Source organism: Wyeomyia smithii, chromosome 2 (assembly GCF_029784165.1).
Source record: "Wyeomyia smithii strain HCP4-BCI-WySm-NY-G18 chromosome 2, ASM2978416v1, whole genome shotgun sequence".
Lineage (NCBI taxonomy): Eukaryota > Metazoa > Arthropoda > Insecta > Diptera > Culicidae > Wyeomyia > Wyeomyia smithii.
Genome location: NC_073695.1, coordinates 273,937,267 through 273,957,528, shown reverse-complemented (window position 1 = coordinate 273,957,528; position 20,262 = coordinate 273,937,267). Strand labels below are relative to the sequence as shown.

Genomic DNA, 20,262 nt, shown 5'->3' with positions numbered 1-20,262 from the left:
TTATTTTTCTAACTTAGAAGAAATTATACTTATTTTATGGTTAGTTCCATTTATATTAAGAACTTTTCGCACTGTATAACCATTGCGACAATTGTTATATTAATAAACGAAAATCGAATAAAAATGTTCATCAATCACCATCCGAAACATAATTGGGACTGTATTGCTTTTTACCACTCGATTCTAGAAGATTTGTCAATTCAAATGCAAACGCCTTTAGTTACTCTATAGCAATGCATTGAACGTTTTCTGTTGAACATACGGTATACTATTGCTATCGTTTTTCACGTGAATCTTTAAACAGTAGTACAGGTTGCAAATTCACTTAAATATATTTTTGTGTGTCTTCGTAAAACTGTCGGTTACCTTTATTTGAAATCTTCATGATTTTTCTTATTCAATTCGAATATATCAATGTGTGTAATCAAATGCGCTGAAAGCCTCTCACAAAAAGATAACCCTCATCTCCTAATGTGCGTCAATTTCTACTATTACTGGACGTTGTCCCGATGCCTTGCTCAACTTAAGGGAGTTGGCGATCACGATTAGTTCCTCAGTCGCAACCCTTGCCTCCTCCTCAACCTCGACACGGCTGTCGTCGCTCACGGATCAGAGCCGACAATCTCAGGTCTGTGTCTGAGATCCTGGAACATCGGATGTGAGACTGGATGGCCAGAGGCGAAGGACTTGACTCGTGGCGTGGAAAAAGTTCCTCGATTATACGTGCTCTCCAGTATCGCTGGTGATCGCTCTTTGGGCGCCAATACGCCTTTAGTCTTGGCCACTACGATTTAGTGGACGTTACTTCATGGATTCATGTTGGCACTTACGCATAGCCTTACAAAACAAGCCCTCTTACTCACCTTAAAAGCTCTTTTTTGCGTCGTTCTTGCAGGCCCGAGTGCTGCACAGCTCTCTACCCTAAGTTTCTCGGTTCGCCGTCTGAGATCCGCTATCCCGTCAGTCCACTAGTAAACCGGTGGCTTTCCATTCCTAGGTTAGCAAGTCCTAGACATGTTGACGTCGCACGCCCGCTAAATGGTGGCAACTATTTGGTCAGCGTTCGGACGGAGCCAACTACCCCCCCTCGAGCTTTGTCATTATTGCTTCTTCAAATATCTCAGCTTTGAAATGCGATGTCTTCCACCCGCGGACGATTGGAGTGTTCATTCTACCCGTCGCTTACCGCCGCAAGTTGTGATTTACACTATTGCGAACCGAGTGGTGGGGTCGCTATTGGTGTAGCCATCGTCTTCCCGCCAGTTGAGATCAGTCTTGAGCGTCTTGAGCGAGAGAACATTACGTCGATGAGCGTTGGTGCGGAATATACTTTTGGTCCCAACGTTGGCCAGATCTCGGTTGAGCTTCACCAAAACTTCCAACAACATCTGACTTCTCTGGTTTGTACAGCGACTTCCCAGCTCAACAACTCAAGCGTTAAAGTCCTCCCTGCTCCGTGCCTCCTTGGTCGTTTGTCTTTCCCGCGGGATTGCCACAATCAACCGTTTCTTTGTGTTTTCTCCGGGAACTGCTCAGAACCAGATCCGTAAAGCAGATCGCTGCGTACGAGAGGACGTCTGTCTGCATCTCTTTGCATGCAATCGCCTTCCTGGTTCTGACCTCCTTCCCGGTAGCCTCTACTCGAGCTACGAAGTCCACGTGCTCTTTTCTGGTCTCATCAATTGTGTCCCGAAGCATGAGAAGGCTCTGCTTCAGATCACCGGCGATGTTCCGTCTGTTCGCCAAGAATTCGATCGGACAACGCAGCCCCTCTTGGCCGCGTTCTTTCCGGCGGCTTTGACTAACAAGGACCGTTATATCTGGGGACAGGTGTGCTAGCCTTGCCACCTCCGGTTTTCGCTGAATGCGTCTCCACTTTTTGCTGCAGGGACCGCATTTTTGCTTGAATTCGTAAAATCATAACTAAGGTAGGCCGCCATAGCACCATATCAGAGTAACTATGACGCTCCCGACCGGCGCACAGTGCGTTGAGCTATAGGCAAATATCATTTTTCTGTTTTTTTTTTTTTCTATTTGGATGCACTAAGGAATCACACGTGTTCACAAATACCTTGTGGATAGAGAACAAATATTGGTAAGCTTCAGGAAGTATCACAAATACTAATACAAGCATAACAAATGCCAGCGTCAGAGACATACATTACATGCACATTCCGCGTTGATTTTTCGCTGGTTTTCATAACGCTGGGAAAGTTTAAAGTTTACGTTAATTCAAATAAAGTAGAATGAAAAACAACAATCAAGACTAGTGCAATATATTCCATTCATAGAGAGGCTCGATTTCGAGTACGTCTATGAGTTATCGATAATATAAATTGACAAAGGAATAAATCCTTGAAAAAATGAAACTCACATTTTGCAACAACGTTTTGAGAAAGTAGGAGGGTGGTATCCAAGACACGACCGCATGCGCATGAACTACGGTATTTTAATATTCCATTAAAACAAATAGTAGACGAAATTGTAACTCTAGTATTTTCTACAATTTTACCTAATAGTGCATTTCTAAATACTGAGACGTTGAAGCGTTATAAATAATATCATATACTGAAAGAATTGATCTTCTCTATTAGCGCTGTCACTTTAGAAGAACCTTCATTCGTAGATGCACTACCAAGACAATCATTTAATGTAGACGAATTGAGTAAATTTTTCCTATCTTAGCAAAAAGCAAACTCAACGAAACTGTCTGAAATTGGAGACCAGAACGATTCAAGCGGAAATTCTAAGATTGGAAATTGTTTGACATTAAACTCATAATAAAACTCATAATAAAACTCATGCTAGGATAGCTCCAGCCCAGCATATAACTTTATGTATTTTATAGACTGTTTCGAAAATTATAAATACATCTTCTTTCTTGAATAAAACAAAAAATACAGGATTTTCGGGTCGTTTCATTCTGAAATATAGATAATAAGTGTTTCCTTTCCAGTTTCAATTCAAGTTGGGATTATTTTTCGTAGGATACGCGAGTTCTCTAACTTTTCTCTTAACACTACTCATAAGCTTTTGCACAGTGTGTTCTCCGACCATTTTTACCACTTTAAGCCAATCTTTTTTGAATTTTTCAACATTGTCCTCTGGTTTGACATATTTCCTCAGCTTTGCCTTGGTGAAAGCCCAAAAAGTTTCAATTGGGCGAATTTCAGGGCAGTTTGGAGGATTCATCTCCTTTGGGACACATGTGACATTATTTGTTTTATACCACCCTAGTGCATCCTTAGAATAATGGCAGGAAGCAAGATCGAGCCAAAAGATTGTAGGATTGTTATGCTGCTTAACCATGGGTAACAACCTTTTCTGCAAACACTCTTTCACGTAAATTTTACCATTCATTGTGTCATTCGTAATGAATGAACGAGATATTTTCCCACATTCACAAATGGCCTGCCAAACCATTACCTTCTTGCCGAATTTTTCGGTGTAAATGGCTTTCACTGGTCCAGGGACATCCTTAAAATTGCGGTCCTGGCAGAGTCTTATAGTCCAGTTTTATGTAGGTTTCGTCATCCATGATAACACACCCCATTTTATTGGTCAGAAGTTTGTCATAAAGCTTCCGAGCTCTCGTTTTCACAGATTCAGCTTGTTTTGGATTTCGTTTTGGCTGCTTCTGCTTCCGACGGGTCTGCAGCCCCATTTTTTCCTTGGCACGCATAACGTTACTCGCCGAGGTTCCAAGCTTTCTCGCCACATCTCGTACTGATACTGAAGGATGCCGCTTGTAGTATTCCTTAACCTTTTTGTCCATTGTGGGATCAACAGGCCCGGGTTTTCTACCACGTCTTGGGGCATCAGTAAATGTGCACTCTTCACAATACTTCCGCAATGCGGTTTGAACTGCTCCGACATTTATACCTTCTTCTCTGGCTAATTTTCTTATAGAAAAACCACTCACGGTGCCCCATTTGTGCACAATTCGCTTTCTTTGCTCGGGAGAAAGGCCACGCATTTTCAAAATTTCGCACTAAATGTTAGAAAAAATGACAGCATCTGTTTCTTTTGGATGTAAACAACAGGAGGCAGCCAACGTTTGGTTGAGTACTGCACGTTATTTGAAATGACGGTTGATCGTAAGTTTATTTATAATTATCGGAACGGTCAATATCAAATTACGTTTATTTCAATAACTTGAAAAAGCAACAACTCAATTACACCACAGACTAACAGACATAACACGTCGAACAAATTTTCAATAAAATCATCGTTTGGATGATTCCAGTACTTTACGTTAGTAACACTAGCACCATCTGCTGTCGTGTTCGCGCTGCGTCATGTATTTCGACATCAGCGCCAGCGTAACTGCATGTGTCAAATGAGGAACTACAAAATATATATGAGATTGCATGACAGCGCCCCAGACGACGTTTTCGCGCGATGACTGTTATTCGATTGAAAATTTGAAATGATCGTTTTTTGTGGCGATGGAGCTAGGTTCCAGTGTTACATCTGTTAGTCTGTGATTACATGCTTTTTGCGTAGTTGTTAGCAAGGTTTTGGAGAGTGACAGGAAAATATGTTAACCTCTTTGATTATGATTTAGAGCATTTCTAAATATTTTATTATTTTTCACGACAGAGACTAGATTGTTTTTTCTCAATGTGCGAGAAAAAAAAACAAAACCGAAAATTAAATGTATGCTCATTGAAAACTTTACCAATAATTTATGGTACTTAAAAGAACCTGTTTTGATCTAAATGAAATTTCTAGCGAATAAGAGTTGATCATTGATCGGCAGTAATTTTTCCTCGGTGAATAAAGACTGGCTGAAAAAGTTTAAATCGCTGCTGTAAGGTCGAATTTACAACCGTATTTGTTTAGGCGTTTTAATATTTTAATTGAAGTGTTCGTGAATACACTAGTAAATACTAAATTTTCGATAAATACCACTATAGCTACCCACACACAAATGAATGAGAAACTCAGATCGATGGTGGGCGCTTTTATTAGCAACAAATATTTACCAGCACCCACTTTTTGCTGCTCCAGAAAAAACTGTCCGCTTTGCCGCTCGACGGACGAATGAGAAATTGAATTCGATGGCGTGCGTTTGATACCGTTACAGTTTTGGAATGAAAATGGTAGGGTTAAATCACAGACTAACAGACATAACACGTCGAACAAATTTTCAATAAAATCATCGTTTGGATGATTCCAGTACTTTACGTTAGTAACACTAGCACCATCTGCTGTCGTGTTCGCGCTGCGTCGTGTATTTCGACATCAGCGCCAGCGTTACTGCATGTGTCAAATGGGGAACTATAAAATATGTATGAGATTACATGACAGCGCCCCAGACGACGTTTTCGCGCGATAACTGTTATTCGATTGAAAATTTGAAATGAAAGTTTTTTGTGGCGATGGAGCTAGGTTCCAGTGTTACGTCTGTTAGTCTGTGGTTAAAAGTTCGAATGGTACCTTTTATATCATGGTTTAGTCAGTTATTTAGAAAGAGGGTGGAGCGTAGTAGAATAGAGAATGGCAAGGAAAATGAAAAAGCATCAGGAACGAAAAGTGACTTCGAGTGAAACAACAACAACAACAAATCGTTTATAATGTCAAATCGGTTGTATCCGTTAGTGTCGGCTGTGCTTGGGGAGAAAGGTAGAGATTGATTACTCGTTATGATTTAAACAATCGATGTTATTTACCAATTTTCGAATAGTGTATCTCAAACAATGAGTGGTTTTTGTTACATAAATTTAACCGCTAATTAATTTCTGATCGGGTGATGCCAAAACCTGGATATTCTGAAAAGAAATGATTTGTATATAAGCGCTCGCATCTGACCACTTATCCCTGGTTGAATTACTAGATTTTTAAATTCTGGCGATACCGACGATAGTTCAACGTCAAAAAGTTCCACCGAGTTTCTTTCTAAGACATATATCAAAAGTTTACATAAAGTGTCCTCTACAAAATATGCTTGTACTAGCTGCAACTTTCTGCACCTCTGATTTCCGATTATTTGTAGATCAATGGCAGCTGCTTGTAAGATGGCAGATTTTTGAAAAGTGGGTTAATTTTGCTGAAAATAAGATAATTTAAATTTCGATATGGGATCTTGTCTTGGCATAATATACATCCAAGTATCTTCATGTTTCTAATCAAATAAGTATAAAATTACAAAAAAATATATTCAAAAAATGTCCCTTCTATTTTCGTTATAATTTCATTTGAGTCACTTTAGCAATTATGTAACAGTGAGTAATCTATACAAACCACAGTGGTCATAACCATGGACAACGATTACGAAAAACCGAACGGTTTTTGGAAAACAATTAAGGATTTGGCGTTTGGGACAATTTTGTGATTAAGTTAATCTTATAAGACTTTTATGGCATTAACAGCTCTAAAGGTTGTGAATAACTTTTCTTATTACATCAGTGTGTTCGACAAGGGAGGCTTTGTTAATTGTCAGCACGTGTCAGCACGTGTTAATTGTCTGCTTCTGCTTAGTAAAAATTTAGATTTTAAGTGCTTTTTCATATTTTTTTGCTGAAACTAGTATCACAGACTAACAGACATAACACTTTGAACGAATATTCAATAAAACCGTAGTTGGGATGATACTAGTACTTTATGATGGAAACACTAGCACCATCTGCTGCCGTGTTCGCGCTACGTCTTGTATTTCGACATCAGCGCTAGCGTACGTGCATGTGTCAGATTAAGAACTATACAATATGTATTAGTTTGCACGACAGCGCCCCAGACGGTGTTATCGCGCGATGACTGTTACTCGATTGGAAATTTTAAATGACCGTTTTTTTTTTTTTGTGACGATGGTGCTACCCAAGTAACACACGTTGGTATAGAATAGTTGACGTTACCTATTCTATGACATCAATATCACCAGAAAAGCGCAAAACATGAAGGCTAATAGAACAAGTACCGATAACTGCATGAAAGCGAGCCAACTTGATAGAATTAAGTGGCAAAATACATCTCGAGTACTAATACGGCAATGCGCAAATCTGTTGCTATGACAACTGTTAACCAGCGCATGCGAAAAAATGTGTTGTGTCTGCGCAGTGCAACTAGATCGACAAAAGCCTTTATCAGTGGCAGTATTAATTGATTATAAATTGATGACAAAAAATAATATTCAACCTTTCAAAAAGAGTTGTTTCTTTGGCTTGAATATTGAAATTGGTTTCGCAAAGTTTCAACGTTATCTGGATATAAAATCTAACAAAACTAGAAAACGATGTTAGATATGCAATAACAAAAAACTGAAGTGATTTTGGTTACACTGCAAGCGTTTTGTTTATCTTTTGATGGCGCGTTTTGACCCGCTTCAAATAAATATAGAAATCGTTCATATAATTTGAATAATAATTTGATCAAGTATTTTTAAGTTGAGTGTTAAATGCTACGACTGTTGTACTAAGAAAAAGCATTTTACAGGTACGTCATGTTGTTATTAGATGGTGTAATGTCTTACGAAAAGACCAAGTGATAGTGATTGTTATTCTTGAACTTATGTTATTAAAAACATCTCCAAAACCAGAAAAAATGAGCTTGTTTTTGAAATACGGTTGTATTACTGATGAAAAACAACCTCAAACACAATATAATAACACAAGTTTTCAATTTCGCTTGTAGTATTCTTATATGACTACTTTCGTTGTTACTTATTTTCTAACATGTTTTGTGTGTTACTTGGGTAGGTTCCAGTGTTACGTCTGTTAGTCTGTGCTAGTATGTTTGGTGTGAGTGGTTGCTGCAAGCTGTAGAGGTGCTCTAATATCCAACGATTTTGATGGATTTTGTGTTGATATTCGAGCTAATACCCAAAAAAAAATATTCGACACCCTTTGTCATACATACTCTATGCGTTTGCTTATGAAGATAAGTGGCATTTTCCGTACATACACTGGCAAACGTGTATAGACCATTTTACGAGCTGGTAGGATACACGGTATTTGCTGATGCTGATGTTGATTTAACGTGCGTTTTGCCAGCGGTTACATGTTTTCTGTTAAAATTTTATTCATGAATTGAGCTTTGAAACACCCCATAAAATCGTCTATAACCGCGTAGGGTCGTTTTTGTTTCACTCGGCCTGTGAATCGTCGCATCTCGGTGCTCCGATTTTTTCGCTTTTTGTCGGTAACTTTTGTGGTTGTGATAGATGCGTGAATGTTTGGATGATCTATTCAGATGACTTAATGCGGTGAATGGTTGTAGAAAGGAGCGACACGTCTGTGCAAGCGCCGCAGTTTTTTTTTTGTGATAATTTAATTAACAGTCAATAAAAAGTATAGCGTAATAACTTATTTCAATTCATGTTTTCAGCCGCAGAAAGAAGCTCAACAACTATTGATATGTCATGAAAGAGTCTCATAAAAATTTATCGCTCTTTTTTTTTGGGAACACAATAAAACGGACACTTTTCATATGTTTTTCGAATCTATTTTTATCCATTTCAATAACTTTGTTTGGGTTTTCTACGTTAAAGATTTGGAAATTTCAGCTATGGATGGCGTCAACCGAGGACTTCTTTACATGCCCTAATACTTCTTACTGTATTCTTTAATTCCTTTTTATTAATCTCACAATACATGTACATGATCATTAATCCAATAAAATCATAACCATATCACTTATCAAAGTGAATCCTGATCAAAAACCTACCCCACTAACAAAAACTTTCTTCCGTGGTCTTTGTAGGGATGCAGAGGTATACTCGGTCTCTAACAATGCAAAGACTGGCACTGGCACAGTTAGAAATTCATGGTTCCAAGAGAAACGAGGTTGAAAAATTACCGTTCAAAATAACCTGTATCATACCCACTATGAGCAAGTTAAAATCTCTTTTCCATCATCTTTATGGGATGTTTTCGAGTCTTGGGGGTAAAGGTTGAGCTTGAGTTCAACGACCGCTCATTTCGTTTTTGAAGTAGAATACTTCTCTCAGGAAGTTCGGCTACATAGGGATGTGAAATGAAAATCTAAAACCGAAAAAAGTGAAAAATATGTCCAATTTCAAATGCTAATAAATCGGTTAGTATTCGATGGATTTCCTTCGTTCTTGCAGCAATAGATTGGAAAATCTTCTAAAATTCTTCCCGAAATAAGATAATTGTAATTTTATTATTCACACTATTGTACTATTGAAAATAGTCAAGCCTTGTCAAAACGAAAAATTCGACCTCTGATTGGTCGTTATATGCTTGCTTCCCAAGCACGGTCGACAGGATCATATACCTTGCAATTCAAAACATGCCATTTGGCCTATATAAGAGCCTATTTCAGCCGGAGCCGCTCATCATTCATTGATTCTCTGCTAGCGTGTTGAGCAGTACAGTTGTTTATTTTCGCTCCGTTCACTTTGTACGTTCGTTCGTAAGTTTTTATTTTCGCGTTGGAAACCGACGCTACGGTGAACCCTGACATGGGTAAATCAAAAACCGGTTCTAGTACGGGTAAACGGCCTCGACCTGGAAATGCCCCCGATTCGGCGGCTAAGAAGCTTTTGGCCAACAACAGATTTGCTGTCTTGGAAAACTCCACGGATTCCGAAATAGTGAAAAAAGAGAAAATTCCACCCTTCTATGTGAAAGGATTTCCAGAAGGTCTTCGTGAAGCAATTGTCTTTTACATCGAGAAAGGACTGAAATGCACTATCCGTATGTGCACTGACGGCTACAAACTGATGGTTCCGGCATTGAATCACTACAAGGCGGTGCAAGTAATACTGCAGCAGCGTAAGGTGGAATATTTCTCCCATGACATTGAAGCAGAAAAACCGCTCAAGGTTGTTCTCCGTGGTCTTCCAGACATGGAAATTGACACTCTGTTAGAGGAACTGAAGGCAAATGGACTCAAGCCAATACAGATCCATAAGATGTCACGCCACAACAAGACTCGGAAGTACCGCGACCAATTGTACCTTATCAACCTGGAGAAAAATTCAACATGTTTGGCGGATTTGCAGTCCATTCGTGCCCTTTTCCACATCATTGTGGCCTGGGAGCGCTACAAACCAGTTCATCGAGATGTGACCCAATGTTCCAATTGCCTGTTGTTTGGACATGGGACTAAAAACTGCCATATGGCCTCCCGCTGCATCAAATGCGGACAAACGCACGCACCCGACGCCTGCCAATTGATGGAAACTGCCGATCCTGTCTGCGCAAATTGTGGAGCTGATCATAAGGCCACCAGTCGTACCTGCCCAAAGCGGGCGGAATTCATTGAGATCCGCAAAAGAGCCTCAACCAACAACCAACCTGGTCGGAGAAAAGTCCCAGTGCCAGTGAATAACGAACAAAATTTTCCAGTAATCACATCGCGACGTGCAATCCCAGTGCTTCCACCTCTCCCACTGAATAATCGGCTTTCAACCTCGTTTGCCGATATCGCAGCATCGAGCCGTTCCTCGCCTCCCCCGGGGCTCCCAGGGCTTACAACTCCTGCCACTGGAATGAAGTTTACCCGCACAGTCGCCGAAGAAAACAACGCAGTTTCCCTTCTCACTACAGAAGAGTTCGTGCATCTCCTGGCCGAAGCATTCGAAGCCCTTCGCACCTGTAAAACCAGAGCTGAACAGCTGCAAGCAGCAGTTTCCATCCTCACCAAATATGGCCCGTGAATGCATCAACATCGCTAACTGGAACGCTTGCTCGTTAAAGAGCAAAGCCATCGAATTCGCTGATTTCCTCAACGAGCGGACTATCGACGTAGCTATCATCACCGAGACACATCTAAAACCTGGTGTCAACATCTACCTCCCCGACTTTCGAGTTGTTCGGCTCGATCGTACCCACTCAGCGGGTGGAGGCGTAGCCATCGCGTTGAGGAAGAACATCTGCTGTAAGCTGCTGCCCAGTTTCAACTTAAAAGTCATCGAAGCGGTTGGCCAGCATTTCGTAAATTCTCACAATCTTGGTCGTTCCCTGGTGAGCCCCTTTGAGCCTGATGTGGCAGCTACAATGTCCAGAATCGCTGTGACCCCTCTAGTTGTCCCAGAGGAATCTATAATTTCTGCAGACGAGGTAATGGCAGCCATCAATTCATGTAAAAATATGAAGGCCGCGGGTGTCGATGGGGTGGTCAATCTCGAATTGAAAAATTTGAGCGTTGACTTCTTTCATCACCTCGCAAAGATCTTCAATAAGTGCTTGGAACTTGGCTACTTCCCGTCCCGTTGGAAGGTCGCCAAAGTTATCCCCATCCATAAACCTGGGAAGGATCCCACTGACGCTAAAAGCTACCGGCCCATTAGCCTCCTTTCAAATATTTCGAAATTGTTCGAAAAACTGATTCTGAGACGTATACTAGAGTTTGCTGATCAGAACAACATCTTCCTTAGAGAGCAATTTGGGTTCAGGAAGGGGCACTCCACTGTGCACCAGCTCACCCGGGTAACGAACATTATCAGGCGGAACAAGTCTGTTTCCAAAACAACTGCCATGGCGTTGTTGGACGTTGAGAAAGCGTTTGACAACGTCTGGCACGATGGTCTTGTTTATAAGCTGCATCGGTGCAACTTTCCGATCTTCCTTGTGAAAATCATCAAAAATTATCTGTCGGGTAGATCATTTAGGGTCTGCTTTAACAACTCCCAGTCTGATACATTTAATGTTGATGCTGGGGTCCCCCAGGGTAGCCTCTTGGGTCCTATCCTCTTTAACATCTTTACGTCAGACGTTCCTCCTCTTCCGGATGGTGGTGTACTGTCCATGTTCGCGGACGACACTGCCATCATGTACAAAGGGCGAGTGATCCGTTCGCTGACTAGAAAACTTCAAGCAGGCCTGGATGTTCTATCCGGCTTCTTCAGCAACTGGAAGATTTGCATCAATGCGGCTAAAACACAGGCCATCTTATTTCCCCACTCAAACCCACGTCGACTTGTTCCGCCTAACGACGTCAGGCTTAAAATTAATAATTCACCCATCGAATGGTCGAGAGAGGTGGGATACCTCGGTCTTGTTCTGGACAGCAAGCTTATATTCAGATCACATGTGGAAAAAACATCAATCAAAGGCAACATCCTAATTAAATCTCTATACCCACTGATAAACAGAAAATCCAAACTGTCCCTGAAGAACAAGCTTGCTGTTCATAAAATGATTATCCTGCCAGTATTAGAATACGGTTTGCCAATCTGGGAGAGTTGTGCCAAGTATCACCATGATAAATTACAGGTTATCCAAAATAAGATCCTAAGGATGATCCTTAACAGTCCTCCAAGAACGCGTAATTCTGAGATCCACCAACTAGCCGGTCTAGATACACTTTTGGTGCGCAAACAGGCAATTCTGTCTAGATTCAGGGATGCTTGCCAGCGGTCAATTCACGAGGCAATTCGATCTTTGTCAATTTAGTTTTTAAGATAGTATTAGTTAGTTAGGTTATTCAAAATTATTTAAATTCATAAATTCAATCTAAATGCACTACTACGAACAAAGATGACGAGCCTTTAGGGCTGACCAATTATCCTGTCATAAATTATACCTCTGTAAACAATTTCAAAAATGAAAGACAATTCAGCAGCAGCAGCGGAGCCGCTCATAATAGTTCTAGACAGCGACAACAGCAGTCGTCCTTCCTTAGCAGCAGCACTAGCTCTGTGGTTGGTCCCCACGTCTCAGGAGCAGCGCGGTTTTTCTCAGCGTGTGTCGCCAGACAGCCATTATTCCCCACGTGTTGGGGCAGCATGAAGATTGCCATCAGGAAATCCAATTTTGGGAATCAAAATGCCTTTTTGAAGGCAAATAAACAAGTCATTGGAAGTTAATAATTTTTGTCAACGCAAGCAAGTATTTTGTGTTGCATCCTAGCAATTTAAATTTGTCGCACCCGTCTAATTTACTGAATGTGAAATAGCTTCCACAGTGCATGTTGTCCGTGTATCTTAACTCCCCCAATGTTAGGGCAGCTCAAAGGTTGTAATTACCAACCGATTTTGAACCGCAAAATGCTTTTTTCAAGGCAAATAAAAAAACAATTGAAGGTTAATAATTTTCTGGCATCAACACAAGCAGACATTCTGTGCGGGATGCAATCAAATTCTATTGTAGTTGTCTAATTTTCACTTTATTTAGTAAACCCCCCACTGTAGGGGCAGCGCAAAGGCGCGATCAGCATAACCGACATTGAATAATTAACTGCCCTGTTAGTACGCATTCACAAAAGCAGTTAGTTCGACTATGCAGAGCTAATATGAAGTCGATTCAATCAATCAGCATAAACAGAATTTCGTCGTCTCCCAGCTGCCAAGTTGCAACATGATGCAATACGCAACAGCGAGCAAACGAAATCGCTTGATGTTACAAACCGCAATAAGATACGGGTTAAAACCGTTGCGTGTGTGAGAGCACCATCGGTGTTTATTCGCTGGATACACTATCTACTGTCTACTGAACGCAGTAATCTGCTTACATGCGACATGGGGACGGGAACATTTTCTTCAACCAAGCTGCGCAACACGACACAAAACATTTTATTTTGTTGCTTCAATGAGAGTGCTATCGGTCCGGCTCGACAGAATGTTCACAAGAAATCATTTTTGTGCATCCGTGCTACGAAACTGAGGAAAAACTTCAGAAACTGAAAAAAGAGGTGGAGCTTATCAAATGATCGCTCTGAAACAGAATGAAGTCACACATATTTTTCAAGTTATATCATTCCACCACGTACGTAAAATAACTCATTCCTATTTTCATCCCTATATAAGAGCCTGTTTTAGTCGAAGCCGCTCATAGTAGTTCTGAACAGCGACGACAGCAGTCCTCCCTTAGCAGCAGCGGGAGCGAGCAGTGGGTACCATCGATAGCGGATAGCGGCCACAACTGTGGCATGGCTGCGAATAAGTGTAGCAGTTTCAGCGGATCTCACCATCGATAGCAGCAGGGCCAGCAGATGCAGGTACAGCGGATACCAATGGCGGCCACAACTGTGGCATGGCTACGGATAGCGGCTATGCATAGCGTAGCTGTTGCAGCGGGTATATCAGCATCGATAGTAGCAGGGTCAGCTGATGCAACGACACTCCCTTCACTAAAATGCTGTTTCAGTGTGGTAGCGGGAAGCATCAGCAGCAGGCTTGCATGAAGTGAGTACATCAGCCAGCAACTTTCTCTAAGGCCTCTGCCATAGTAGACGCGAAAAGCGGCGCGAACCGATTCGCTCGGCCGTAGGTTGATGTACAGCTCTACTGATGGCTGTACATTAATCTACAGCTGAGCGAATCGGTTCGCGTCGCTTTTCGCGTCTATTATGGCAGAGGACTAATGGGAAAGTTGTATCAGTTTGTTCAGAAGAATATTATTGTCGGTAATATTACAGAGATGCGATTGCGTAAATCCGATTTTGAATTGAACAATTGTTCTTTTGAGAACAAATAACACACTTATTTGTAGAGTTAATAGCTTTTGGTACCAACAGCAATATAGTGACAGCCTCAGCGGTAGATGCAGATGCAGCCGGTACTTCCCTGAGGCCGATTCAAAGGTAAATGGGAGCAGCACGGCGAAACAGTTCGGGTTATGCTTAGACGCGCGTCATGTTTCGTTGTTGATATTCCGAACATGAAACGACGCGCTTTCGTATGATAGCGGTGGTATTAGCGGTAGATGCATTTGCCAACACTTCCTCCAGTAAAGCCGTGTCTAGTTTTCAATGTGAAAACACCTTTCTCATTGTGTTGACCGTGCGCCTTAGTTTTCACTATAAAGGTAACACAGAGATGTAAGATAAACACTACATCCTATGATAAATTGAACAATTGTCCTTATAAGGACAACAAATGAATTACTGAAGATTTAATTTTGAATTAGAATACTTCTCTCAGGAAGTTCGGCTACATAAGGATGTAAAATGAAAATCTAAAACTGAAAAAAGTGAGAAAAATTTCAAATGCTAATAAATCGGTTAGTTTTCGATGGATTTCCTTCGTTTTTGCAGCAATCGATTATAAAACCTTCTAAGATTCCTACCAAATGCATGAAATTGCAATTTTATCATTCGAACTATTGTACTATTGAAAACTCTTAAGCCTTGTCAAAACACAAAATTCAACCTCTGATTGGTCGTTAAACAGCGCTTTCCCAAGCACGGTCGGCAGAGTTATGGACCTAGTAAATTGGGAATGCATCATTTGGCCTTTAGAAGAGCTTCATCAGATAATAAACAAACATTTAATCGGATATTAAATTGATCAACTGAAATTTGAAGAACACAAATGATTATTTGAAGAGTTAATATTTTCTTGTTTTGCGCTATAATCCAAAGTTAATTATCTTCATCTACATGCATACTCTGACTATTATTACGTGTTTGCGTCGCTTAGTGTTTGGCTACGGTCATGCAGAACGCAAATAACGGCGCGATGCGATTCGGCAAGACGAAATCTGTTGAAATGTATAGCTCTACTTCGCCTTAAAAAGAGCTGTACATTTCACCACGGTAAGGCGAATCGCATCGCGCCGGCATTCGCGTTCTGCATAACCGTAGCCTTTGTTCTGTTCCCGTTCAATGATGTTGTATTAAATGTGCATATTACAATTCAGCAGCACTTCAACTTCTCATTTGCACAAAATTTAAAAATAACCAATGAACTTCATTCAAAATATCAGACAAAAAGAGATCACAATACTGCCAATGAACGGTCAACATTTATTTACTAGAAAAAATGACTGACACGCAAGCAGCCAGGTTATCTTTCTTGTAAAAGTATTCTACTTCAACCTTGCGGTCGTGGCTTTGCATACAACCTTCTTGTGATTTTTTTTTATTATTGAAACAGTCTTTGTGAAAATCTTAACCGTTATGTACTCGGCAATTTTAACACACGTAAGCACTCGGCAGGGTACCCGGGTAAATGAAATGCTTTTTACTTTTTCAATTCTTGACCGATTTTCAATCTTGACCCATTAAAAGATTGGAAAATTTGTCTTTTTTTAGTATATGGAACCTGAAGAGCGCTTGGTCCCCATATGGTTCCCGTAAATCCAGATCTTCGGGACCATGTTCAAGATTGGAAATCTGCTTCGAAATGGCAATTTTGGACAACTCATCAGATGGACTCAAAATGGATGTGATTATTCAAATTAGATTGATTATTGATACTAGGTTTATCACGGTGTGTCATTAGATGTTTTATATTTGCAGAAATAAAACGAAAGAATAATCTGTTACAATCTTACATCCTTTCCATTGTAGTCAGCATAAGTGAACAACAAGTTAAAGGCTTAACCCTGATCGGGTACTCGGGTTAACCGTCCCTAAAATTAGAATTAAGTTAGGTTAAAAAGGATCAGTTTTGTTATTGTAATATTCCGTAACAATATCGCACGCTAGCCTGTGAGGCTAATGCGGTCTCGATCAACTCGATTATTAGTTGAGAGAATTGGTTATCGATATTTGGCACATTTTACATGTTGTAGGTACTTATCCTACAACAACGATACACCGTACCCCAGTGCTGAGTCGAGAAAATTTTCAGCTCGAAAAGATCCTCGACCTGATCGGGAATCGAACTCGATATCACAACCGTGTGGGAAATCGACATCGGTCACGGGGATTTTCCTCAATTTTCCATAAATTGGAATTTGAATATCTCTGACTAATTCATGCTATTGTCTAGTAATATTTCCTGATTTTTTTTCCTAATTTGTGATTTATTGCAAAACAAATATCGGAGCTTATAAAATTTAAAATGAGGAGCTAAATATGAGCCAAAATACTATCTTATCATAGTTTGATTAGGAGTTGATCGAAACAGAAAAGTTATCCAGGAAGTGCATGAACTTGAATCTGGTGAAAACAATTTCGAAAGTTAACCATTAAGGAAATGTAGAAAAATCCGAATCTTAAATTCTGTTTGATGAAAATTAGCTTATTGTTGTAATTTTCATTCAGTCAATAAGCCATTGTGTTTATCAACCGCCATCAAATAAACACTAAAGTTTTTTTCTCAACTTTATCGTGTGCGGCTCCGCCTTGCTACTGATAGTACACAAACCATAAATCACGAATCTCACAAAAATCAAATCACACTCACCCGTCCGTCATGACCGGACCATTCAAAATGTATTGAACTTTCGAAAACGAAATCTAAAAATAAACGCATTTTCCCACATAAATCCCAGCTGACCCTCGCTGTGTCGAACGAAGCGGGTCAGTTTCCAACGCGCCTGTCTGTGGTTGAACTCGAAAACACCCATGAATGAAAATTAATAAACAGTGCGCGATGATATTGCATGCATGTTTTCCTCGATATGAAGAACCGAAGAAAAAAAATGTCCAAACAACACGATCAAAATTATCGTCTCGTAGTTGTAAGACATCGTCGGTCGGAGGAAGGCGTCCGAAAGGAATGGTCTATTTTCCTTTAGTTGGATCGCAATGACCAAGTGGAAAATGAAATGCTGAATAACATTCAGACGTTCGAAAGTTGGAGATTCAAGGTTAGACGCAACGTGGAAATCATACGTTGTTGAGTGAGAAATTTGTGCCGTTAAGTAAAAAAAAGACGATTAGTAATTTGGGGGAAAATCCACCAACCCCTCGTCATTGTGGCTTCGAAACAATCAGCTCTGCTCGACTTTCTTACGGTTATCGCACCACAGTCATCGATCATACGAGTGACCGGTTCGCGCTAGTCTTAGTCGCGTACGCGTACTTACACCGTGTCTATCAGCGTCCGCTCAGCCCCCCGGCAAATACTTAGTGCGCTACTGTAACGACTGCTGCACGGTTTCGCGACGGCAGCGCCAAAGTGCACCGACGCCGCCTCAAGAAGCTCCATTATCAGTTGCCTGGCGGCAGTACGTAAGACGGTACACGGTTGGTACTTCCTCCCAGTTGAACTGCGCCCTGTCGATAGTTATAAGTCAGTCAGTCCGATCCTGGTGGCTCTTCAGATCGAAAGGACTCTTGTGTTGCCATTAACGGTTTTGGATACTCTTTACCGGTTTGAAGAAATCCGCGCGTGTTCGAGAAATCAGCGGGAAATAGGAGTGTGAAGTGCAGTGTCAATTTGTCTACTACTTCGAGTTGCTTTCAAGGTGGTGTTCCATTAAGCATGTAAGTTGCAACATCTGAGCTATAGATTACAGCCCCAAGTGAAGACAAAGAGTGCGGGTGAGCCAACAAAGAGGGGAATGTTTTTATCCATCAAGCTGGACGATGATCCAAAATGGTCAAGCATTTTTCGTTTTCGGTCGCCAGCCAAATGATAACGCTTGCACGTGAACTGAATTACCTTCGTGGCGCTTATAATGACTGCCACTGTGTGGAATAAATTATTTGGAATTGAAGGGAAAAAAAGTCGGTTCGATGAACGACCCGTAGCACCCCCAAGTGCGCAAACAACTCAGAACCTGTTTTAGTAACATTGTAGAAAAAAATATCTTGCACCTTAACAGTGTGAAAGGCACCTTCGAATGTAGTTCGAAAGAACCGCCTGCTTGCCGAAAAATGGATCACTTGCTGTTTGTGAAGAACATTTGGTTGGAATCGGAATTTTGCAATCTTGCTTATCTAAAAAAAATAATAATTACACAAAGCTAACTAGGTCTAAGGGGCAAAAAAGAGTGACGAATTCACTTCAAGGTCCCTGTAATAAACGAACAAATGATAAACCAAAATGATTGGAAATATTTTAGTGGTCTTGAAGGTTATGATTTAGCTTAAATACTATTTATCATTTCTTCATAGTTTTTTGTAGTTTTTTTAATATGACATGGCAAATCATGAAAACGAAATCAAGCGTCATTGTTACCCTCAGATAATACGAACAGTTTTTCGGATTCAGAATAATCATCTTTCCTAACGATTTCATGGATTATGTAACGTCGTAACATGCAAGCAAACATTGTTTCGTAATTGAGAGGAGCGTTTCGCAATTGAATCTTGAATTCTCACACTAAAGCGAGATCAAAGTTTTTGCTTTACAGTATGTTCAGTGCAGGTGAATGACATTTACACAGCTGAAATCTCCTGTTGAAAAATATTATTTTAGCGTAATGTGTAATACTACTAAAAATATCCTAGAAATATCAAAATTTCTACGAAGTACTAATAACATATTTTGGTCCACCAAATTTTCACTTTGACCCACCTTTATATCTACAGACGTGTATGGAAATAGTTCAGACAAATTATATTTAAGATCATCATCGGTATTTTAAGAGCAAAAATAGTGGGTTTGAGGAGAACATCCTTCTGCTGTGAATTTTTGTAAATTTTAGGCATCTAAAAATGAGAAGATTTGGCTTATTGCGGTTTGTAAGGCATTCTCATCTACATTCATGTCGTTAAATGTGATAAATTAAGAAGTAATTACCTGTAAATTGTCACAGGCTGCTTCTTTGTTCACGTGCCACGGCCAAACGGTAACCAAAGAGATGTCAAAACTTGGCATGGCCAAAATATGTTTGCTTCAGAAAGAGGCAAACATATTTCGGCCATGCGTTTAACCACTTTTTCAACTTTTTCCAACATGCTAGAGTATACAAACTGTTTCTATGAAATTTTATTGATGTTACTACAACAACGAATTGTTTCAAAAGCATACATATTTGTTACAATAGCTTCCGGACGTTGACTTGTATATTACCAATTCCTCTTGACTTTGGGTTGACTCAGCCATGACTTTGAATATGTATGAGCTAATTCCAAAATAACACTACCTAGAGCCAGTTTTTCGCCAGAAATTATAGTGTAGTATGATTCTTAGATGTGTTATTCAATGTTGCATGCCTAGTTTTCTAATATTCATTCAATTTATCAGATAAAATGCGTAAAATGTAACCGGGTGGGTCAAAATATGCATGTGGGCCAAAATACCCCCGTTACCCTATATGCTGTGAAAAGTGTAACGATAATGTAGTATCTTCAAGTGATTATTCTTGAATTCGTGGCATAATAATTGGTATTTTTATAGTAAACTAGTGAAAAGTTGACTCGCTCTCGGTAACCGGCTGGTTCACTATATAATACGAGTGTACCGAATATAAATCTCTCATTTCGTGTTGGCAGCTAGGAGGTACAAACGGCTATAGCGTAGCCCTCTCAGTCACGCAACACTCGTATAACACTAGCAGAAATTTCGTGTTGACAGTCATGAGATGTCGAAAATCAATCGACAAACTTCAAAACTGTTTTTCTCAAATGAATTCTGCATTCTCAGCAGAACGAAATTGGAATAAAATTTCGCATATTATACCACTGTTTTGCCTTTCTCCTAGAAAGGTATAGCAATCACTGGAAAAACCAAAG

At 40.2% G+C, this 20,262-nt stretch overlaps 2 protein-coding genes across 2 annotated transcripts in view; one reads left to right on the top strand and one right to left on the bottom strand.

Moving 5' to 3' along the window:
* The window catches only part of LOC129720116 (uncharacterized), a 50,877-nt gene that overhangs the window by 28,222 nt on the left and 2,393 nt on the right, over positions 1-20,262 (bottom strand). The window lies entirely within an intron of this gene.
* The window catches only part of LOC129720117 (aquaporin AQPAe.a-like), a 40,427-nt gene continuing 37,803 nt past the window's right edge, over positions 17,639-20,262 (top strand). The window contains exon 1 of the mRNA XM_055671551.1: positions 17,639-18,066. The gene's annotated coding sequence lies outside the window, so the exon portion shown is untranslated. The remainder of the gene's footprint in view (positions 18,067-20,262) is intronic.